The following is a 25,320-nucleotide window of genomic DNA, read 5'->3' as shown; positions in this document are numbered from 1 at the left end:
TTTTTTTTTTTTTTTAAAGATTTTATTTGTTTGACAGAGAGAGAGAGTGTACAGCAGAGGGAGAAGCAGACTCCCTGCTGACCAGGGAGTCTGATGCAGAACCTGAACTGAAGGCAGATGCTTAACCAACTGAGCCACCCAGCTGCCCTAGGAAGTAAACTTTTAACATTGGTCATAACAACATTTTTCAGGCTATGTTTCCTTGGGTAAAGGAAACAAAAGCAAAATTAAACTACTGGGACTACACAAAAATAAAAGCTTTGGTACAGCAATGAAACTCATTGACAAATGAAAAGACTACCCAGGGAATGGGAAAAGATATTTGCAAATGACATATCCAATAAGAGGTTAATAACCAAAATATATAAAGAACTTACAGAAGTCAACACCACTCCCCCTCCAGTGTACACATAGATTAAAATAAACAATCCAATTAAAAGTGGGCAGAGGACCTGAACAGACATTATTCCAAAGACATACAGATAGCCAGCATGTATGTGAAGAGTTGTTCAACAGCACTCATCATCAGGGAAATGCAAGCCAAAACCACAAGAAGATACTACCTCACACCAGTCAGACTGGCTAGTATCAAAAAGACCACAAAAAGCAAGAGCTGGCAAGGATGCAGAGAAAAATAGCCCTTGTGCACTGTTGGTGGCAACGTAAGTTGGTGCAATTACTGTGGAGAATAGAACGGTGGCTCCTCAGAGTTAGAAATATCAAAAAATCCAGTAATTCCACTACTGAGTATTTATCCAAAGAAAATGAAAACACTAACTTGAAAAGACAAATGTACCCTTATATTTACTACAACACTATTTACTATAGCCAAGTAACCTAATTGTCCTGTCATGGATGAATGGATAAAGAAGATGTGGTATGGAGGTGTTTGGGTGGCTCATTCAGTTAGTCTGACTCATGGTTTCAGTTCAGGTCTGATGTCGTGGTCCAGAGTTCTAGCCCTGCATGGGGCTCTATGTGCAGTAGGGAGCCTGCTGGAGATTTTGTCTCCCTCTTCCCCTCCCCTTGCCCACATGCATGCGTTCTCGCTCTCAAAAACAAAAATAAATCTTGGGGCACCTGGGAGGCTCAATTGTTAAGCAGCGCCTTTGCCTCAGGTCATGATCCTGGGGTCCTGGGATCGAGCCCCACATGGGCCTCCCTGCTCAGCGGGAAGCCTGCTTCTCCCTCTCCCACTCATCCTGTGTTTCCTCTCTTTCTGTGTTTCTCTCCATCAAATAAATAAAATATTTTAAGAAAGTTAACACCACTTAAAAAAAATAAATCTTAAGAAAAGAGAAAACATGGTACCTATACACAATGGAATATTACTTAGCCACAATAAAGAATGAGATCCCGTCATTGGCAACAGCATAAACACATCTAGAGGGTAATGTTAAATGAAATAAGTCAGAGAAAGAGAAATACCGTACGATTTCACTTATATGTGAAATCTAAAAAACAGTATATGAACAAACACCAAAACTGAACAAAACAACCACCCCCACCCCCAAAAACCCCACCAAAAATAAATTCATTAGTAGAGACGGAAAACTGTTGGTTGCCAGAGGGGAGAGAAGTGTTGTGGGGGATTGGTGAAACAGTTGAAGGGGATTAAAAGATACCAACTTCCCTTTCTAAAATAAATAACTTACAGGGATGAAAAGTACAGCATACAGTCAATGATACTGTGTTAATGCTGTATGGTGACAGATGGGGACTAATTGTGGTGAGCACGGAGTAATATGTAGAATTGTTGACTCACTAGTTGTATATTTGAAAGTAATGTAACATTGTATGTCAAGTATACTTATATTTTTAAAAGCTTAGTCCTCTCTAATCTCGGGGGTCAAAACAGAAATAATGGGTATTAGGAAAACATTTAAAACTAAACTTTGCTGGGGCAGCTGGGTGGCTCAGTCGGTTAAGTCCCACCCTTGGATCTCAGGGTCTTAAGTTCTGGCCACATTGGCACCATGCTGGGTATGGAGCCTACTGAGTCACAGAAACTACACTACACGGACAGCATGGCCTAGCAACACTTGTGGCATTAAAGTAGTATTTACAGGGAAATTTCCAAATGGATTCAAAGCCTAACCATGAAAAGGAGAATTGTAAAATGTTTTGTAAGAAATACAGAAATGAAGTGTGTCTGGATGGCTCAGCCAGTTAAGTGCCATGATCTCAGGGTTGTGAGACTGAACCCCACACTGGCCTCCACACTGGGCATGGAGCCTGCTGAAGATTCTCTCTTTCCCTCGCCCTCTGCTCCTCCCCACACCCCTCTCTAAATAAATACATACATACATAAGACTGTTTCTTATGACATTAGAGGTAAGGAAGAGGAAGATACAATAAGCAAAACCCATAAAATAATGACAAATTTGACATTAAATTTATAAACCAACAACAAAGAGAAAAGATAAGATACAGGGTAGGAGAAGGTATTTCCAATGGGTATAATTGAGTTAGCCTACATACGACAAACTTCCACAAAATAGTAAGAAAAAGATAAACAACTCAATCAAAAAAACGGGAGGGATAAGAATGGGCATTTCCCTAAGGAGAAAATATGATTGGCTATGAAGACTCTCCACCTTACTAATAACAGGGAAACAATAATTAAAAAAAAATGAGATACACGGGGCACCTGGGTGGCTCAGTTGTTAAGCGTCTGCCTTCAACTCAGGTCATGATCCCAGGATACTTGGATCCAGCCCTGCATCGGGCTCCCAGCTCGGTGGGAAGCCTACTTCTTCCTCTCCCACTCCCCCTCATTGTGTTCCCTCTCTCACCGTGTCTCTCTCTCTCTGTCAAATAATAAATAAAATCTTAAAAAAAAAAAAAGATACATACTCTTACACACCCATAAATTTTGCAAAAAATTAAGAAGCCTGATCATACACTGTGCGGGGAAGACTGTGATGGACTTGGGAAACAGACTTTGCTGGGCGGAATATAAATGAGTGGATCACTTGGAGAGCAACTTGCCAGTCCTACTTAGGTCTCTGCACACGCACTAAGTAGACGTTCGTAAGTGTTTGCTCTAGAGAAGCCCTTTCCCATGTTCATTAGGACACACGCACCAAGAGGTTTACTGAGTCACTGGTGATAATCCTAGAAAAGTGGATGGAAATGACTCAACTCTGACCTCGGTAAGGGAACGGGTAAGAGAACTCTGGAATTGGCTGCAGAGAAGCAGCCAAGCCTGGGAGAAAGAGCTCCACCCGCAACGCATTTAAATATCAAAAACACTGTGCGAGGAAAGTACGAGCTGCAACATGAGAAGCAAACCATTATCATAATTTAGGTAAACCACACATGAAACCTAAACATACATCGTTAATGGAAACGACCTACATCAAAGTGTAGAAATGGCTTACAGCGCAATACTTAACCCATTAACCGATCCTCCATCCCAAAGCTACGGTGCCGCACACCTTCTTTCCACGAGGGCCCCACAGCACTCGGCCTCGCTCCCGGGTCTCCACGCTTCCACGCCCCCGCCTTCCCTCCTCTTTCTCCTGGAGGCTTCCAGCGGCACCCCGACAAGCCCAGGAGGCCCCTCCCTAGAGAGAAAACTGGCCTAACTTTCCTTGACTACATCTGCCTCCCGCTGCCGCCTGCTGCCTCCCCTTCTTTGCACCTACAAGCTTCTTAGAGAAATCGTCTACCTCGCCCTGCTCTCACTCCCTCCTCGGCCTATCTCCCCAGGTGCCGCTGCTCTCTGGTTTTGGCATCTGCACCCAGCGTCCGGTCGGCCAAAGTCCCCCGTGACCTCTGGGGACCACGCCCAAGCCCCGCAGTCCCGGACTTCCCAGTGTCCGCGGTGCGGCGCGCTCCTGGACTTGCCGCCGCCCCAGGGCGGGAGTCTCAGTCGCTCCCTCGGCCCTCCTCCCGAGCTAACCGCTCGCGCCGCACCCTGCCCTCCTCCACCACTGCTCAGCTCTTGCTGGCTTCGCTCTCGGCCCGACCTCCCTAAACCAGAGCTTGCCAGCCCTAGCGGCGCATTACAGTCGCCTGGGACTCGATCAGTGCCGAGGCCCAGGTCGATTGTGTCCGAGCCCGCAGGGGAGGAGCGGGGTCGCGAGTCTTTATCCAAGCTCCCAGGTGTTCTGACGCCCGCTTGGCCTCCCAGCCTGACCTCTCTGAGGAGGGCCAGCTGCCGGTGTGACAGCGCCACCTGCCGGTGTGACAGCGCCACCTGGCGGCTTTCTCAGGAAGTAAGGTGGGGTGGAAAGAGAGACCACTGTTACTCGTAAAATCTGGTGATGGTGAGCTTATTAAAGAAACTGGAGGGTGCCTGGGTGGCTCAGTGGGTTGAGCCACTGCCTTCGGCTCAGGTCATGATCTCAGGGTCCTGGGATCGAGTCCCGCATCGGGCTCTCTGCTCAGCGGTGAGCCTGGTTCCCTCTCTCTCTCTATCTGCCTGCCTCTCTGTCTACTTGTGATCTGTCAAATAAATAAATAAAATCTTAAACAAACAAACTGGAACTGCTGTTGGAGCCGCTCCAAGGGACACGTTCCCCTCCCCCTGCCCCCATCACTGTTCTTCCTAACCAAAGAGCAAAACTTTTACAATAGGCGGGGCACTGTTTTAAGGGCTTTGCCACAATCATAGACGTAGATTATCACTCCCATTTCACAGACAAGGAAACCGAGCCACAAAAACCTTGCTCAAGCCCATGAAGGTAGCTGGAGCTGATATTACAAAACCAGACAGTCTCACTCGGCAGTCCACACTCACAAGCCCAGTGCTGGGAGGCAGCGAGGCTGCTGCCTTCTCCGGGTACTAAGGACGGCAAAGTCAGCTTCTTTGGCTGGGCACAGAGGGTGGCACAGGGATAGGAGGCAGGCTGCCATCCCCAGAAACATCTGATGTTACAGCCAGCCTGTTTTGGGGAGAGGCACTTACAGACAGGAACATAAAGGCAGCGGTAAATGAGATTGTCAAGTGACTCTAGGACGTTTAAAAGACAAATTAGATCCTGTCACTCTGCTAACAAACAGTAGAATTATTAGTGACACTTTGGGAAAAAGCCCAAATCCTCAGCTAGACCTCGAATCTCTTCTCACAGCAGCCCTCCTTGCCTTGCTCCGCTCACTGGCCCCGTCTGCTCTCCCATGGAGCGTCCGGGTTCCCAGCTTCAAACGTCCCAGACTCCAGATTCAACACCTGTTCGCTCTTTACCTGGATAAGGACTCATCCTTCAGGTTTCAGCTCCAATGCCGAACTTTCAGTCCCTCCGCCTGGGGCCCGCAGTTCCTCCTCCATGACTGAGTGCAGGGTCCCGGACGCCTTCAGTCTCGGACCAAGAAGGAGCGGGGGGCTGTGGCTCCCAGAGACCTCAGGAGCCGAGCCCCAAGGCTCCGTCGGCCGCCTGCGGCCCAGGTACGCCCAGCGGGCTCTGTCGCCCCCTCGTGGCAGCGGCAGATATGGTTTCTGGTCCTTCCACGAGGCCCTGAGAGGCCTGGCGCTGCCCTTATCCCAGAACAAGAGTCGCTCCCGTGTTCCTCGGGCCGTCACACAGCTGGCTTTCCACGAGGAAATTCCGGAGAATTCCACCTCCACCAAACCCAACTGGGGGAAAATCAAGTTCTGAGCTGGGGGGCGGGGCTTCCCGACATGGACCCCGCCCCATCTCAGGCCTCGCCCCTTCAGTTTCCGAGGTTGTTAACCAGGTGGTCTTCCCTCCATTGGTGATGGATGCAAATCCTCGCTCCTGCTGCTTTACTGTGCAGCTTGTGCATATCACCTTTATTCTTTTGACAAACGATGGCTGACCCCTTTTATGTGCCAGGCACTATTCCAGGCGCTGGGAATACCGCAGTGAATAAAACCCACAAAAGGTCTGTCCTCTTGGAGCTTACGGTCTAGTGTGAGGGACTGATAATTAACAAATAGGGTTTAAAAACCTTAGCGTGTTGGGGCACCTGGGTGGCTCAGTCCGTGGAACCTCTGATTCTTGATTTCGGCGCAGGGTGTGGTCTCAGGGTCGTGAGATGGAGCCCCTCGCGGGGCTTTGCGCTCAGAGATTCTCTCCCTCTCCTTCTGCCCTTCCCCTGGGCCCCAAAAAATAAATAAATAATTTTTTTTTTTAATCTTTAAAAAAAAAATCTTTAATGATAAGTCCTGCTGGTGGGGAATGAAACGGGAGGGGGAGGAAGGAGGATAGGGACTTTGGGAAAGAGGGTTGTAAATTTTAAAAGGGTGATTTGGGAAAGACCTCCCTGAGAGCGGACAGGTGATTAAAACTTGAAGAGGTAGATATCTGGGGGAAGAGCACTGTGCGTAGAGCAAACAGCAAGTGCACAGGTGTGTTCGTGGAATTCAAATAGACCAGGCTGCTGGGGGGGAGGGGCACCTGGGATGGGGCCAGATTGGAAATCCTTGTGAGGCTTTTTCTCTGAAAGGGGTAGAAAGGGAAAGGTGTGGGGAGGGAGGGGGAGCGCTCTCCGCCCTTGGAGGAACAGGATTGACACAAAATAACTGAATCTCTGTGGCTGCTGTTGTTGAGAACAGACTGCAGGGCACAAGAGAGGGGTAGTGGGACCAGTTAGGGGCTATTGCCATGTCAGGAGATCCCCTATAGTAGTGGCGGAGGGAGGAGGGGTGGCTGGATTCCTGATCTAAGTTGAAGCTAGAGAGGATAGGATTTCTTATTGGATTGGATTTGGGGTTTGAGGGAAAATCACAAGTTTCTCAACATCAGAAAGGTTGGAATTACCTGGGATGGGGAAGGCTGTAGGAGAAGCAAGTTTGGGGGTGGGGAGATGAGGAACTCACCTTTGGGCATGGCCAGTTAGAGCTGAATCTTGACCTCTCAGTGGTGATGCTGGTTTGATGCTGATTGGTTAAAAGAGACAGGTGTTCATAGGAGGGTGAGGCTGGAAATCAAGATTTGGGAGTCAAGATGTAGAGATGAGGAACAGTCGGGGGTGCAAAGAGAAAAACCAGGAAGTGGGGGGGCAAAGCCAAGTGAGGAGAGTGTTTCATAGGGAAGGGGATGGACAACTCTACCAAATGTTGATGGGGCAATACGAGGCCTGAGAGGTGACCCCTGGAATTAGCATCATGTAGGCCATTGGTGACCTTAACAGAGCAGTTTAGGTGAATGATGGGGGTAAAGCCTGGTTGGTGTGGGCTTTAGAGAGAGTCAGGAGAGAGCAGCTGGAGGTGAGTCTAGACAAACCTCTAACAGTGTTTGCTTTAAAGAGAAGGAGAGAGATGGGATCATAGCTGGAGGGAGATGAAAGACACCCAGTTCCAATGGAGAGATAAACATACTGAGGTAAGGGGGGGGGGATTGCTGGAGCAATGTCCTGTGGTGAGAGCTTGACTTTCTACCAGTGAGTGAGCTTTATTCACAGTAAGAAGAGAGAGAGAACAGATTATTTGTGCCCAGGTGTAGCTGGGTAGGAGCTTGGGAAAGTTCTCCCCGCTCTACCCTCATCACAAATTAACTTGTGAAATATATTTATAGAAAACCATGCAAAGCACGTGTGTACTATTTTATGAATAAAGTACCTATGTAACATCACCTAGGGCAAAAAAGGGACATTATTAACACACTAAAAAATCTTTCCAGTGTTCCTCACCAATCAGAATCCTTTCTTAGATATAACCATCGTTCTGGGTTCACTGATAATAGTTTTTTAAAAGGTTTATCACCTAAATGCATTCCTAAACAATTTTTGGTTGTTATTTAACTTCATTTGTATTTTTTTAAAAGATTTTATTTATTTGACAGAGATCACAAGTAGGCAGAGAGGCAGACAGAGAAAGGAAGCAGGTTCCCCGCTGAGCAGAGAGCCTGATGTGGGGCTTGATCCCAGGACCCCTGGGATCATGACCTGAGCCGAATGCAGAGGCTTTAAACCACTGAGCCACCCAGGCGCCCCCTTCATTTGGTTTTTAAAAACCTAATTTAATTTCCTCTCCAGCTTTATTGAGGTATACTTGACAAGTAAAATTGTAAGATATTTATTAATCTGTTTATGTATTTATTGATGTACTGTTACATGCAATGATACATTAGTTTCAGGTGTACAACACAATGATTTGACCATTCTGTGAATTACTCAGTGCTCACCCTGTGAGGTATTTAAAGTGCACAATGTGATGGTTTGATACATGTGTACATTGTGAAATGTTCCCCTGAGTTAATTAACACACCCATCATTGTGCATATTTACTTTTTTGTGTGAGAACATTTAATTTCTACTGTTTTATCAAATTTGTTTTAAAGATTTTTATTTATTTGCCAGAAAAAGAGAGCACAAGCAGGGGGAGAGACAGGCAGAGGGAGAAGCAGGCTCCTCCCTGAGCAGGGATCCCGATTCAGGACTCGATCCCAGAACCCTGGGGTCATGACCTGAGTCAGAGGTAGATGCTTAACAGGCTGAGCCACCCAGGTGTCCCTCTCTTTGATGAAATTTTAATTATACAATACAGTGTTATTAACTATAGTCAACATGTCATACATTACCTCCTCAGATCTTATTAATCTTGAAACTGAGAATTTGTACCCTTTTATCACCTCTTGCTGTCCACCCCCACCCCCAAGAGCAAGCATTGTAAGAGGCATTGTGGAAATGGCAAGACGACTTCTGACCGAAGCTTGCATATCTCAGCTGTGTTCAATTTGTCAAATTCCTGCTTAATTGGTAGAGCATGCAGCTCCTGATCTTGGGGCCACGAATTCAAGCCCCACACTGGATGTAGAATTTACTTAATATTCATCAAATGAGTCACTAAGGCCAGCTCAGATTCAAGGAAAGGGGAATTGGATTCCATTTTCCTTGTTTCCACTCTTTCTTTCTTTCAAGATTTTATTTTTATTTATAAGAAAGAGAGAGAGAGCACAAGCAGGCGGAGGGGCAGAGGGAGAAGCAGACTCCCCGCTGAGCAGGGACCCTGATGCTGGACACAACCCCAGGACCCTGGGATCATGACCTGAGCCTGCCTCAGGCTTCCTGCTTAGCAGGGAGTCAGCTTTTCCCTCTCCCGCTCTCCTTACTCATTCTCTCCCTCTCTCACACTCTCTCTCAATAAATAAAATCTTTTTAAAAATATACAAATGAAAATGAACACAAAATGGTCCAAAATGTTTGCCATGCAAAAAAAGCTGTTCTAAGAGGGAAGTTTATAACTATACAGGTCTACCTCAAGAAGCAAGAAAAATCTCAAACAACATAACCTTATACCTAAAAGAGCTAGAAAAAAAAAGAAGAAAAAAAAGCTAAAATCAGTAGAAGGAAGGAAATAATAAAGATCAGAGCAGAAATAAATGAAATAAAAACTTAAAAACAATAGAACAAATCAATGAAACCAGGAGCAGTTTCTTTGAAAAGATCAGCAAAATTGATAAAGTCTTAGCTAGACTCATCAAAAAAAAAAAAAGACTGAAATAAACAAAGTCAGCAATGAAAGAGGAGAAATAACAACTGGTGTTGCAGAAATATAAGCATTAGAATATTATGAAAAATTATATGCCAAAAAATTGAACATAGAAGGGATGGATAAATTCCTAGAAACATATAACCTCCCAAAATTGAATCGGGAAGAAATAGAAAATTTGAGCAGACTGATTACTAGCAATGAAAAATTGAATCGGTAATTTAAAAACTCCAAACAAACAAAAGCCCAGGACCAGATGGCTTCACAGGTGAATTCTACCAAACATTTAAAAAGGAGTTAATAGGGGTGCCTGGGAGACTCAGTCGTTACACATCTGCCTTAGGCTCAGGTCATGATCCAAGGGTCCTCGGATGGAGCCCTACATCGGGCTCCCTGCTCAGCTGGAAGCCTGCTTCTCCCTCTCCCACTCCCCTTGCTTGTGTTCCCTCTCTCACTGTATCTCTCTCTGTCAAATAAATAAAAAAACAAATCTTTAAAAAAATAAAATGAAAAAAAAGAGGAGTCAATACCCATTGTTTTAAAACTATTCCAAAAAATAGAAGAGGAAGGAAAAGTTCCAAATTCATTTTATGAGGCTTGCATTACCTTGGTACCAAAATCAGATAAAGATGCTACCAAAAAAAGTCCTACAGGCCAATATCTCTGATGAACATAGAAGCAAAAATCTACAACAAAATGTTAGCAAACAGAACCCAATAATATATTTAAAAAATAATTTACCACCAATCAAGTAGTGCTCGCTTCGGCAGCACATATACCACCAATCAAGTGGTATTTATTCCTGGGCTACAAGGGCGGTTCAGTTTTTGCAAATCAATCAATGTGATACATCACATCAATAAGAAAAAGTATAAGAACCATGTGATCATTTCAATAAGTGCAGAAAAAGCATTTGACAAAATACAATATGCATTCATGATAAAAACCCTCAGCAAAGTATGTTTAGGGGGAACATACCTCAACATAATAAAGACCATATGTAAAAACCCCACAGCTAACATCATCCTTAATGGGGAAAAACTGAAAGATTTTCCTCTAAGATCAGGAACAAGACAAGGATATACACTCTCATCACTTTTATTCAATGTAGTACTGGAAGTCCTGGCCACAGCAATCAGATAAGAAAGAGAAGTAATAGGCACCCAACTGGTAAGGAAGTTCAACCTTCACTATTTGCACATGACATGATACTTTATGTAGAAAACCCTAAAAAGGAGCACCTGAGTGGCTCAGTGGGTTAAACCTCTGCCTTCGTCTCAGGTCATGATCTCAGGGTCCTAGGATCAAGTCCCGCATCTGGCTCTCTGCTCAGTGGAGAGCCTGCTTCCCCCCCACCCACCTGCCTGTTTCTCTGCCTACCTGTGATCTCTCTCTCTGTCAAATAAATAAATAAAATCTTAAAAAAAAAGAAAAGAAAACCCTAAAGACTCCAGCAAAAAACCATTAGAGCTCCTATGAATTCATTAAAGTTGCAGGATACAAAATCAACGGACAGAAATCTGTTGCGTTTCTATACACCAATAATGAGGTCATAGAAAGAGAAATTAGGAAAACAATCTCATTTACAATTGCACCAAAAATAATAAGATACCCAGGAAAAAACTGAACCAAGGAGGTGAGAGACCTGTACTCTGAAAACTGTAACACATTGATGAGAAAAATTGACGACAGCACAAAGGAAAGGCGTTCCATGCTCATGGATTGGAGGAACAAATATTGTTAAAATGGCCATACTACCCAAAGCTACCTACAGATTTAATGCAATTCCTATAAAAAAACTGACAGCGTTTTTCAAAGAACTGGGAAAAATAATCCTAAAATTTGTATAGAACCACAGAAGAGCCAGAATAGGAACCATAATCTTGAAAAACGAAGACAGAGGTATCACAGTTCCAGGTTTCAAGTTATACCACAAAGCTGTAGTAATCAAAAGAGTATGGTACTGGCACAAAAACAGACACATAGATCAATAGAGCACAGTTGAAAGCCCAGGAACAAACCCACGATCACATAGGCAATTAATCTTTGACAAAGGCAAGGATGTGCAAGGGGAAAAAGACAGCCCCTTCAGCAGTGGTGCTGGGAAAACCGCCACATGCAAATGAATGAAATTGGACCACTTTCGTACATAATATACAAAAATAGGTAAAAAATGGATTAAAGTCCTAAATGTGAGACCTGGAACTAAAAAAATCCTAGAAAAAAGCATAGGCAGTAATGCCTCTGACATTGGCTGTAGCAACATTTTTCCAGATATGTCTCCTGAGTCAAGGGAAACAAAAACAAAAATAAACCGTTGGTGCTACATCAAAATAAAAAGCTTCTGCACAGCAATGGAAACCTTTAACAAAATGAAAAGACAACCTATTGAATGGGAGAAGACATTTGCAAATGACATATCTGACAAATTGGTCAGTATCCAATATAAAGAATTTACACAACTTAATATCCACCAAACAAATAATCCAATTAAAAATGGACAAAGATGTGAACAGACATTTCTCCAGAGAAGACAGGCAGATGGTCAGATGGTCAGCAGACACATGAAAAGGTGCTTGACATCACTCATTGTCAGGGAAATGCAAACCAGAAGTATAATGAGGTAACACCTCACACCTGTCAGAATGGCTAGACTCAACACAAGAAACAAGTGTTGGTGAGAATGTGGAGAAAAAGGATCCCTCTTGCATTGTTGGTGAGAATGTAATCTGTTGCAGCCAAACCGATAGAAAACGGTATGGAGGGGTACCTGGGTGGCTCAGTGGGTTAAAGCCTCTGCTTTCGGCTCAGGTCATGGTCCCATGGTCCCATCGAGCCCCTGTCAAATAAATAAATAAATAAAATCTTAAAAAAAAAAAAGAAAATGGTATGAAAGTTAAAAATAGAATTACCCTATGATCTAAGGATTGCAAGACTGGATATTTACCTAAAAAATACAAAAACACTAATTCGAAGGGATAGATGCACCCCTATATTTATTACAGCATTATTTACAACAGCCAACCTAGGGAAGCAGCTCCAATGACCATCAACTGATGAATGGATATATATATATATATCTCACATCTCCTACATATAAATATATATATATATTCCATTACATATAATGAATATAATTTGGCCATAAAAATTAATGAAATCTGGGGCTCCTAGGTGGCTCAGTGGGTTAAGCCACTGCCTTTGGCTCAGGTCATGATCTTAGGGTCCTGGGATCGAGTCCCGCATCGGGCTCTCTGCTCGGCGGGGAGCCTGCTCCCCCCGCCACCTCTCTGCCTGCTTCTCTGCCTACTTGTGATCTCTCTCTGTTGAATAAATAAAATCTTTAAAAAAAATTAATGAAATCTTGGGGCGCCTGGGTGGCTCAGTGGGTTAAAGCCTCTGCCTTCGGCACAGGTCATGATCCCAGCGTCCTGGGATCCAGCCCCACAGCGGGCTCTCTGCTCAGCAGGGGGCCTACCTCCCCCCCCCCCGCCCCCTGCGCTCTCTCTCTCTCTGCCTACCTCTCTGCCTACTTGTGATCTCTGTCTGTCAAATAAAAATAAATAAATGAAATCTTGCCATCTGCGGTAACATGGATGGAACTGGAGTGTACCCTGCCAAGGGAAAGAAGTTAAAGACGATGTGGAATATAAGGCACAAAACAAAGGGAGGTTTTTAATTTTATTTTTATTTATTCAATTTTATTTTAAAAAATTATTTATTTATGTTAGGGCAGCCAAAGGGAGAGAGAATCTCCAGCAGACTCCCTCCTGAGTGTGGAGCCTGATGTGGGGTTTGATCTCATAATCTAGAGATCATGACCTGAGCCCAAACTAAGAGTTGGGCACTTAACCAACTGAGCCACCAGGCACCCCCAAATGGAACTTTAAAAAAAAATGTTGTTACTATGTTTACTAGTGGTAAGAAATATAATTTATTTTAGCATGATTTATCTTTCAGAACATTCATGTTACTTAGATATACTGGATTGAAATACTCTCTAGATAGTTCAGTTATGTGTTTCATATTTACAGACATTAAAAATCATTTTGGGGCGCTTGGGTGGCTCAGCAGTTAGGCATCTGACTCTTGATTTCGGGTCAAATCAAGATCTTGGGGTTGTGGGATCGAGGTCCATGTTGGACTCTGCACTCAGTGGAATGGGCTTGGGATTCTCTATCCCTCTGCCCCTCCCCTGCTGATGCACTTGCTCTCTCTGTCTCTCAAATGAATAAATCTTAAAAACCCAGCATTTTTTATGATTAAATATAAAAAATTTCAAATCCATTTTGAGTAAAACAACCATCACAGAACAGCCGAATTCTACATTTACCTGGAACTTTTTGATCTTCCCAAATGGAAACTCTGTATCTATTAGGCAGCTCCCCATCCTCCCTCCCCCCAAACCCAGGGAACCAGCATTCTACTTCTGTCCTATGAATTTGACTTCTCTAGGAAGCTCATTTAAGTGGTATCATATAATGTTTGTCTTTTTGTGACTGGCTTATTCACTTAGCATAATGTCCTTAGGGTTCATCCATCCTGTGTGTCAGAGTTTCCCTCCATTTTAAGGCTGAATAATATTCTATTTTATGTATATACCACATTTGGTTTATCCAATTGATGGACACTTGATGTATCAATTGATGGACACTTGGGTTGTTTCCTCCGTTTGGCTATCGTAAATGCTATGAACATTGATATACAAACATCTCTTTGAGATCCTGCTTTCAGTTCTTTTGGCTATATACCTGGAAGTGGAATTCCTGGATCACATGGCAATCTTTTTTTTTTTTTTTAGCCTGTATATTGCTAAGATTTTTAAAATTAAGATATAATTGACATATAATATTATATTAGTTTCAGGTGTGCAACATAATTATTCGAAATGATCACAGTAAGTCTAGTTAACATCCATCACCACACGTAATTACAAAGTTTTTTTCTTGTGTGGCAATTCTATTTTTTTTTAATTTATTTGAGAACGAGAACAGAGAAAGACCATGTGAGCTGGGGAGGACAGAGGGAGAAAAAGAATCTCCAGCAGACTCCCCACTGAGTGAGAGCCCAATGACACGGGGCTCAAACCCACCCACAACCCTGAGATCATGACCTGAGCTGAAATCATGAGTCAGATGCTCAACTGACTGAGCCACAGAGGCGCCCCTCTGGTAATTTCTGTTTTTAATTTTTGAGGACCTGCCATACTATTTTCCAATGTGCTGCACCTTTTTACCTTCCCACCAACGACCCACAAAGGTTCTGATTACTTCACATCCTTGTCAACGCATGTTATTTTTAAAAATTTTTTTGATCCTATGGACGTGAGGTGTTTTCTCCTTGTGGCTTTGATTTGCATTTCCTTAATGACTAAAGCTGTTGAGCATCTTTTCAGATGTTTATTGGCCATTTGTGTATCTTCTTTGGAGAAATACCTATTTAAGGCCTTTTCCCATTTTCTAATAGGTTTTTGGTTTTTTGTTGTTGTTGAGTTGTAAAGGGTTTTAAGCCGGATGTCATTATTCGATCTATAGTTTAGAGAGAACTGAGCTTAAAGCTTTTGCAGTAACCAGGGTGAGAAAGGATGAGAGCCAGAGCCTCCAGCTGCAAGAGAGACGCTGTGCACAGTGCTCTTCCCAAAGGCCTGCCTGGGCCTCTTTCCTGCTCTGGATCTTGGGTAGCTTAGGACATGGGGGACCCAGGTCATTTTCTTGAATTCTGTGTAAAGTATCAGAACAGAGTCTGGATCATAGTAAATGTTAGCGATTATTGTTATGTTCAATGAGACTAGGAGCTGTCTAGCTTCCTACCAACAGCCCAGTTGCCTCCTGCTCTTCCTCTCCAGCTCAAGGCACCTATACGCCTAAGCCAGGGCCCACCTCTCTCCTGCTGCCTCCTGCGGGTTGCAGCCAGGCGTGCTCCCCCTGACGCCGGCAGGGGGCAGCATTGCACCACGGCTGCCTCCGGGCGGCGCAGTAGGTCCCACCTGGGAAGCTGGGAGCGCGGTCCCCTCTGTCTCTGCACCGCATGCAGGGGAGCGCAGAGACTGCGGTCTCTACCGGCCGGGGGTCTTCTTCCTACCTGGTGTCCTGCCTTCCCCTCCGCGAGGCTTTTGGCCCCCGCGACGTATTTGCTTCTTCCTCTGCCCTTGTGCAACGTGGAGGCGCTCCAGCGTGCTCTTGACCCCGTGGACCATCTCCCATCTGTGAAATGGGAATAACCGCGCAGTGTCGCAGGGGTTGGCCCAGGCCGGGTCCAGAGAAATGGGCAGGAGATGTTTTAACCTCCACCATGGCTTTCCTTAGGGAGTAGATGGATGAGCATCAGGCCCAGAGTTATCTGGCAAGTGTGACCAATCGAGGGAGAGTGTGGCCAGGAGGCTGTATACATTGGCTGCTGCTTCAGTCTGTGGCTGGTTGTGTGGTCCCCAAGAGAGGGCTGATCTGGACATGAGCATAGGCCACTCTTGAACCTGCACAGTGTCTTTGCTTGTGCTTCCTGGAATGCTCCTCTGCCCATCTTCTAACCCAGCTTATGCTTCTCAGAAGATCTTAGCAGCCTCCTAAGTCTCTCAGGGCCTGGCACCAGATTCCCTTGGCCCCTGCCAGCCCCAACAGCAGTCCTGTCCCTACCTGTGCCAGGCTCAGGACCTCACACCAGGACTCCTGTCTGCCCCGCCACGGGCCTTAGTAGTGAACCACAGGAGTGGCCTGGCATGAGTAAAGGAAGGTGTCGGGTGAATGATTCCCATCCTGGAGTCTCAAGGATTCCAGGGATCTAGCCCTTGGCTGCCTTTCTCCATAATTCCTGAGGGGACTTGAACACTGGTGGATGGGACCCCTCCCCCCACCATCTATGGTCACACACCTCTAACAGTTCACCTTCTTTAGGAACCTGGGACAGGAAAAGACCTGTTGAAGAGCCACAAACTGTCAAAGAACACTCAGTGACCCCAGTGATCAGGAAATGCTCATTAAGATGACTTTTCACACAGAAAAGACACAACTTTTCATTGCCAAATGAGCAAAACATTAGAAATTTACAATGCCTAGTGTTGTGAAGGTACAGAGAAACATTTTCATGAATTGTTCATGGAAATGTAAGTTGGTTTTAAAAAATGGGTTTTGAGGGCAATTTTGGAAATACATATTAAGAGATTTAAATTATGCATAACCTTTCTAGGCATTTATCCTAAAAAATAATTGCATAAAAGCTGGATATATCTGTATAAGTATTTTTACAGTTGCAATGTTTATAATGGTAAAAGTGGGAAAAAATGTCCAACTGCAAGTGACTGGTTAAATAAAGTATGAAAGATCCGTGAAATAGAACTGCAATCAGCCATTAAAAATCATGTTTTCAGGCGCCTGGGTGGCTCAGCAGGTTAAAGCCTCTGCCTTCAGCTCAGGTCATGATCCCAGGGTCCTGGGATCGAGCCCCACATTGGGCTCTCTGCTTACCAGGGAGTCTGCTTCCTCCTCTCTCTCTGCCTACTTGTGATCTCTGTCAAATAAATAAATGAAATCTTTTTAAAAAAAAATCATGTTTTCAGGTGTCTGGGTGGCTCAGTCAGTTAAGCATCTGCCTTCAGCTCAGGCCATGATCCCAGGGTCCTGGGATGGAGCCCCACATTGGGCTCCTTATTCTGTAGGGAGACTGCTTCTCCCTCTCTGTCTCCCTGCCCATCCCCCTGCTTGACCTCTCTCTCTCTCTCTGTCAAGTAAATGAATAAATTCTTTAAAAAAAAAATCATGTTTTCAGAAAAAAAGTTGCATGGTAGGGGGAAGTGCTCATATTAGAATGTTTGTTCACTCATTAATTCATTGATTTAACTAACATTTATTGAATATCCAGACACGCCAGACATTGTTCTAGATACTGAGAATACAAATATAAACAAGGTAAACTAAGCAAAAATTAAGATTTCCAGTAGTGGTACTTTTGTCTGCTTTTATTAAAAAAAAAAATCTGAATAGAAAAAAGCACAGGGAAAAATACCATGATGTCAACAATGGCTATGTTTGGTTCGCGGTATCAGTAATGATTTATGTTACAAATAACTGGAAACTTTACTGCAGTAGCTCAAGTAGTGGAAAGCTTAACTGTCTCATGTGTCGGAAGCTGGGAAAGTCTACTATTTTAATCTGGTGGCTCTGCCCTCCTGGGATGGGCTCTCAGTCCCACAGGTGGCTTCTCAAGATCAGAAGATGGCAGCCTGTGTTCTGGATCTCCCATCCACATTCCAGGTTGGGGATGGGGGGCGGGGAGAGCAAAATCTTTCTCCTCCGGAGGCGCTGCGTTTTTATTACCCAGGAGCTGAGCTCCAGCCGATGTCCCGTAGGTCAGGAGGAGTCACACCCCTACCCCTAGCTGAAGGAAGGTGCAGAAGAACACAGAGGTGGTGTTATGAGTGACTGTAATTTTCTTCTCCGTGTGTTCTGGCATTTTCTAAGTCAAACCAGACACTAAAACAAGCTTTGCATAGAGAAGAAAAGGGCTCTTTATGTTGTAAGAACTAGGGTGGGGTGGATTGAGGCAGGCGATTCGAGAACAGAGTGAGGCAGCAGCAGCTGGGCCCCTGAGGCCTCTCCCCCGATTTCCATCCCTGACCTTTGGTTTGTGGGCCCCCTCCTGCGGGGGCAGCTCACAGAACACGCAGTGCAGTGAAGGTCTGTGGCTGCCCCAGTGAGGGCTGCTCGTTCCCGCTGGCTGCCTTGCTGGCCTGCCCTAGCTCTCCCCACGTGCCGCTCTTCCTCTATCTCTTTCTTATAAAGACCCTTGTGATGGCAGTTAGTGTCCACCCAGACAATCCAGGACAATCTCCTCCCCTTGAGTCCTTAACTTAATCAGACCTGCAAAGACACTTTTTCCAAAGAAGGTCACAATTACAGATTCTGAGGATTGGAATGTGGATACCTTTTCAGCCTATCACATCCATTCATTCACTGTCCAGTCACTTTACTGCTCTGAGCCTCAGTGATCTCATCTGTAGATTGGGGATGAGAAGCACATTCTCACAAGGTCTGGTGATGATCACCAACCACATAAGTGGAAGGACTGGACCTCTCTGTGATTGAGCCCTGCCCTGCCCCTCTGACCTCAAGGGCTGTTCTCATCTCTTAGGGCAGCTTCTCTTTCCCCGTCTTTTACCATCCACCTGTCCTGATCCTGGAGACATTTAAAGAGCACCCGGGAGGCATAGACCTGAGGGCCTCTGATCTGCAGATCTTTGTCCCCATCTCTACCTGCTTCTCCTTCTTGCACTGTGGGCGCCCCTCTGTGTGGTGTTGTTGTGCCCAGGACTGGAATGTGGCAAGTGTTAGACACATAGACACATGCATTCTCCCTTCTTCCCCTGGGAGCCTCCCCTTGGGGCTTCTGCACCCTCCTACTCCCTGTCTTGTTCCCCCACAAAACCCTGGGGCTCTCTATTTTCTAGATGAGTCTCTGGGAAGTTAGGGACCTCGCCCAAGGTGGCACAGCACATTAGCAGTGGATCCAGGACCTGGGCCATCTCCCTGTCTCATCCAGAGTCACACTGGGCAGTCCCTGCTCCAAGCCAAGTCCCCAGGAACATCCCTGGGAGGTAGCACCTTCATCCTTCGGATTTACAGGGTGCTAAATGCGTCATGACAACCAGACTAGGAAAAAATCAATCACAATTTCATTTCATCTCTGGATAAAAGAAGAGGTTTACAGGCCAGAAAACCTCCTCGTGGAAATAGGTGTGTCGGTAAGCAGGGTGATCTGATCTGCTAGGGGTTGTTTCTAGCAGGATGCCTGGGTTGGGGGAAGGGCTTATCTGCCAGATGAACCAGGGCTCCAGGCAGATGCATTTTCCCTAATCCCTGCTCCCCAGGGAAAAATGGGGGGCCCAGCTCTGAGAGACAGCAGGCCCAGGTTGGTGGGAACTGCTGGGCTATACCTGGCTTAGGATGGGATGAGGTGGGATGAGGGTGGGTCTCTCACATTCATTTAACAAAGTGGCTGGGGTCTTCACTGAGTAGCTCCCAGTCTCCAAACCCGTGTGTAGGTTGATACTTGGGGACCCCATCACAGATGCGGAGCAGGCCAGGACAGGGGTCTAGGGAGCCTCACATCATCTGTGAACACCTGCAGGCCTATCCCTCAGGAGGACATATGATTGACACAGCGTGTCCTTTGTAGAGCCAGGATTGAAGAGCTTCCTGTTAGCTCTCTGGCAGCCAGGGAGACAAGGGCCTCACTCACTCCTCAGTGCTGACTCCCCACTGCAGATCAGTGGCCTTCTGGCTTCCCCAGGATGTCCACTGAACACACAGTAGTTGACACATTTCTGGCCATGGAGTCACCCCAGGGTGCTGCTCTATAGAGATGTGTCTGAGAACGAGTGAGACTGGCCTCAGTGTCTCCCATCAGGGCCAGTCTGACAATCCACCAACTCCTCCTTCATGTTCCTCTCCCCTCTGCATTCCTTATATGCTTCTTCATCTACTCTTTCCCTATTGCTGTTCTTTCTGCTTGAAATGTGCACCTTTTTCCTTAACTCAGCTCATGGTCTCAGTCCCACCTGCATGGAGCTCACTGCAGCAGAGGGCAGCAGCAGGAGGAGCCCTGGGCAGTGGCGGGAGGGGTGAGGGGCATCTGTGGATCTCCATATTCTGGATCTGGAGCCCTGGACAGTGGCTGATGAAAGGATGAGCTTGGCTCACGGGATGGACAGACAGGCCAGGGGGTTCTTCCATGCTGCTTGGTCCCACCTGAGGAATTGGGAGCTCCCCCAAATATAGAAGAACCAGGGCTCAGGGCCTGGGGAAAGAAGGGGAATGCCTCCCAGGTCTTGTAGCTGGGAAGCAGGGACTCCAACAGCAACATGGCAGGGGCTTTGTGCTCAGGGAGAGACTCCCTGGCTGGTGGTTTTCACACTTAGACTCTCAGCTGTGGAATGCTTTCTTCTCATGCAATGGACAGAGCACCCACAAGCAAGACGTAGAAAGTGGGGTGGGTCTAGAGCCCCAGAGGCCCTAAGCCTCCTCTGAGGAAGTTCCTAGATCCAGGCTGTGGACGCACACCTGGAGGACCAGTGCTTGGGAGGAGCTTGGGCGTCAGGCTGCCCCAAGGCCTGGGACTAAGGTGACAGGTCACAGGGATCCTTCCTCGGAGCCTGCCTTCCTTCCCTTTGCTCTCCCTTGGCAGGAGGTAATGCTTTGGTGCAGACTTTGCCCTGCCTCGTCTGAGCTTCTGAGGGGCCTAAGGAAAGGATGGACCCTGCTGGCCTCAAGGGGCCAAGGGGATCCCTGGGTGTCAGTCTGAGAGTCCCACATGGGCCTGAGCTGGTGTTTGGTTCTGCTACCCCGCCCTGCCTGGAGAGCCTGGGTCCAGGGACCAGACCTCTGTGGTCCAGTTTGTTTTCTTTTGAAAGAAACAACTTTTCACACAGGTAACTCTTTGGACTACCTTGATTTTAGGTAGACTGAGCACACTCATCTGGGCCCCAGTTTCCGGATTGTATAATGGGGATAAAGAGGGGTCCTTACCCTGCAAAAATAAGGGGAGGACATACTGTGTGTGGTTTTCTTCTTCCTCATGGGGCAGGGCTCCAGCAAGTGAAGACCTCCCCTACCCCGGCTGCCAGCCACGGGCACCTGCACCGTGCCATCGGCAGTGGGGCAGTGAGGGTACTTGGAAAAGGTGCAGCAGCTGAGTATGGGGGGGGGGTCTGGGGGCACACCAGTGGGTTCTGCTTGGTGGCTGCACTCCCCCACCTCAACCTCAGGAAAACCATAGACCAAATGCATAGAAGGCTCAGATAATAAAATGAGAGATGCAAAAGATTGCCAGCTTGGGAAATTGAAAGTAAAAACCCATGAGGCTACCCAAGAGTAAAAATAAAATAAAAAATATGGTAATATAAAAGGAGATCAAATAAAATAAATATGAGCTGAAAAACAGTGAAAATGAGATGAGAGAGGTAGGCAAGAAAGGGCAAGGAAGACAAAGGAGAGATGGACAATTGATACATAATGGGGGGGGGGCCAAAGGCACAACAGGGGGAAGGGGGGGATAAGCAATAAATAAAGGTTTTTTTTTTTTTTTTAAGATTTTTAAAAATTTATTTACTTGACAGAGATCACAAGTAGGCAGAGAGAGAGGGGGAAGCAGGCTCCCCGCTGAGCAGAGGGCCTGATGTGGGGCCAGGACCTTCAGATCACGACCTGAGCCGAAAGCAGAGGCTTAACTTACTGAGCCACCCAGGCACCCAAGGTGTTTTTTTTAAAAAAGAAAAACCCAGTGGGTTAAGAGGGTCCAGGGGGCGGTGAGGATTTCTGAGCTCAGAATCCCGACAGAGAGTGGGTTTCCTGGAGTGCATGGGTAGGGCCCAGACTGGAACGCAGGCTGCAGGGGTCCAAGCCTGGTTCTTTAAGATGCTGGCTGGCCCCACCCCGGGGAGATGACCTCAGGGCTTGGGTTAGCCTCCTCCTAGTGTACTTGGGAGACCTTGTCTTCTGTGCCAAAGCCTGCAGAGAATGGCCGGGCCTTGGTCTTTCTTGCCAGCTGTAAGCTTCCGGGAGGGCCTAGGCTGAACTGTCTTTGAAACCCCAGGTGGGCTCCATGCTGGAGGGAGAGTAGAAGGCAGTTTTTCAGGGTACAGTATCACATGCCATCTGGGGGCTCTCTAGGAGGAAACCTGGTTGGGCAGGGGCACCTCTGTGGGGGTTGCGCAGTGGTGGATCTACACGGAACAGGCAGCTTCTCAGGGACTGTGCCAGGGAGAGGCACCTGGGAGAGTAAGGATTCCAGCTGGCCCTTCCTTTGTACAGTTTTTAGCTGCGGTGAGAAAGAAGGTGGCTGAGAAGGGAGAGGTCTGCCTTTCTGGAATGACAAAGCTTTAAGTTACGATGATTGTGGCTTCCTAGTGGACCACCGTGGCCTTTCTCTTAGCCTTGACATTTCCTCTGTAGCTTCAGCAGCAAACTTTTGCATCCTTCTTTATTTCCTTGCATACAAAAATGGGAATGCTACCTCCTAGGTAAGATGTAGGGTGCCGGGTACAGTGCCCACATGTGGTAAATGCTAAAGAAATGTAGTTAGAATCAGTATAGCGGGAGATCTTTTTAGCAAAAGTAGTCACCTCTACTGGCTGAACTCTGTGCAAAAGGATTTTTTTTTTTTTTGACTCAGTTTTAATATCTGTGAACATATCCTTGTGTAGTTAGGAGCAAACCAAGAAGACAGAGTCCTGGGTCTGCCAGCAACTGGCCTGGTGCCTTGGGCGAGTCAGTCACTCCTCTCACTGAACCTGTTTTCCCCTCTGTGAAATGGGTATGCATCATATGACCCAAGTTCACCAATCTATCTTCTTTAGCCAAGTTATCACAGTAGGGGTGAACTTGCTCATGAGGTAAAGTTGCTTCCCCAGGAGCCTCGTTTTGGGGAGGCAGCTTTTGCAGTTTCAGAGGTTATCAGGGCTTAAAGGGACTGGGCTGGTAGGGATCAATAAGTAATTAAGAGTTTGATGAGCCTGATAAAGCCCCATAATAGCCAGTGTCCCTGGAACCCAACAATCCCAACCTCGGGTAGCAGAGAAGATTAAAAGTCTTGCCTAGAGGTGGGTGTGCACAGGGACAAGTGATCTCTGGGCCTGCCTCCCAGCTCCAGGAGAAATGTGACCTATGCAGAGTACCCCTTGTGGCCAGGCAAGCGCAACCCAGGCCATTCTAGTCTGGCTGTGAAAGCTGGCTTGGTAGTGTAGGAGTTTGAGCACCAGAAGATGAGCATCAGGGATGGTGAAGGAAACCATGCTGTGGGAAGTATAGGGGAAGGGAGTACCTAGGACAGGAGGGGATATTGCCCAGGGCCAACAGCTTCCAGGGGATTCCAACTGGAGTCACAACCCCCAAGTCCCAAACCAGAGGGACCTTATCATCATCCAAACTGCAAACTAGTAGAAGTCTCTTCAAAACTGTATGGGTTGGGGGTGCCTGGGTGGCTCAGTCGTTAAGCGTCTGCCTTTGGCTCAGGTCCTGATCCCAGGGTCCTGGGATTGAGCCCCACATCAGGCTCCCTGCTCAGCAGGAAGCCTGCTTCTCCCTCTCCCCCTGCATGTGTTCCCTCTCTTGCTGTGTCTCTCTCTGTCAAATAAATAAGTAAATAAAATCTTAAAAAAAAAAAAAAAAAACCAAAACTGTATGGGTTGGTAGGTTGTTTTCTTAATATTTGGTGGTGGTGGGGGGGTCTTGAGGATTGTCCTGCCGCAATCATGCTAGCTCTGCCTTAGCACAACATACATCAAGAAAACTTCTAACTAAGTTAGACACATGACATGTTTTACCAACACACTGCAGAGGCCCAAAAAAGTGAATTTGGTGATCCCCGACCCTATGACTCTTGACCTCAGATTTGAGCCCCTATTGGAGATCACACCCACTATCTTTACAAGGTAGAGGCAGTCCCATAGGAACCAAATTGTTACATTAAAAAAAAAAATCTACCCTTTGTTTCTCTTCTTTCTATAACTTTTTGGTCAATGAATGGTGGGATTTTGAGAGAATGAGGATGGGGAGGGGTGTTGGAGAGGCTGGGAGGTATATTTTATAACTCAAGGCCCTAAAGAGAAATTTTCTTGAGGAAGTGCATTTATGTGGGCACTATACCCAGCTCCCAAGCCCAGTCTCCTGCGGGCATAGTCATTCTTCCCTTCCATAGTCCCCCTCGTCCTGGAAGCCACCTTGCCTGCTCAAGTGGTTCCCTGCTTGTTCTCCAACCCAGCTTCTCCTCTCCACCAGGCTGCCCCCCACCCCCAGCTGAGTCAGCCCCATCAGCCACTGCAAGGGTTGCCTCATTGCTCTCCAATCTTTTACTTGGCCCTCTCTGCACAGCCACCTCCCCCACCTTTCCAAAGTAACATTTATCAATGACTCCTCCGTGGTTGGAAGCTTGAGACACAAACACACATGCACACACACACTAAATTCTTTATCTTCCTGCCTTGGCTGGATAACCAGCATTAAATGCCTGAAGGCCTCTATTCCTTCTCCCTTGGTAACCCCACTAAGCTTTTAGAACTGTCACCTCCTCCAGGAAGCCATCCCTGGCTCTTCCTCCTATGGTTGGCCAAGTGCATGCATGGCTCATTCAGGATCCTCGCCACATCTTCTAATGATCTGTTTAGGTGTCCACTTCTCCCACTGCGCAGGGAGTTCCAGGCAAGGTCTGTTGCTAAGCCTTTCCAAGTCCCTCAAGCCCAGCGCAAGGAATGGCAGGAACCTTTCAGCGGGCGGACTACAGCCAAGGGATGGTCCCAGGCTTTCTAGAGAGGCCCCTTACACGAGACTCTGCCAGGCGCGCCCAGACCGAGCTTCCGCGGAATCCGGGTCCCGGAAGGCTCAGCTGCGTCCCCGAAATCTTGAGTATGCCTCGTGGATCCCAGTCTGTCTGGGACTTGGGGGGGCGGGAGCTGCGCGTCCGGCTTGCCACCTCCTCCCAGGCTTGAGCCGACTGGTTAAAGCTGCATCTGGTGGTGGCCGGCCGGAGGCATTCGCCAGGCGGCGGAGAGACCTCGGTTCGGCGCTGGCCGCCAGGAGCGGGCTCTCGGCCCGGGCTCGCGCGTGAAAGCTCCGTGCAGAGTGGGAGTCTGAGTACGCCGGCCGCTTGGAAGGCTCCTCACGTCCAGCCGCCGCGGTCACGGCTGCGCCGGTTTCCGGCCATGAATTAGGCTTCAGAGTCCGAGCCTCCTGCCCGACTCCGGGCTGAGCGCGGGGGATGGGCGCCTGCCGAGGTTCGCACTGCTAGCTAGGGTTCGAGCAGCGGCCCAGGTTCTGCTCCGCGACGCTCGGCCGCGTCCGGTCCACTTTGGCTCCCCTTGCATCCCGGCTCCTGGCTCAGCGTCCCGCTCCGTCTCTCTCTCGGCTACCCCCAGTGCGGCTCAGCTAGGGGCTCTC

The sequence above is a fragment of the Lutra lutra genome, chromosome 14, assembly GCF_902655055.1.
Source record: "Lutra lutra chromosome 14, mLutLut1.2, whole genome shotgun sequence".
Lineage (NCBI taxonomy): Eukaryota > Metazoa > Chordata > Mammalia > Carnivora > Mustelidae > Lutra > Lutra lutra.
Note: the sequence above shows the minus strand (reverse complement) of the source record.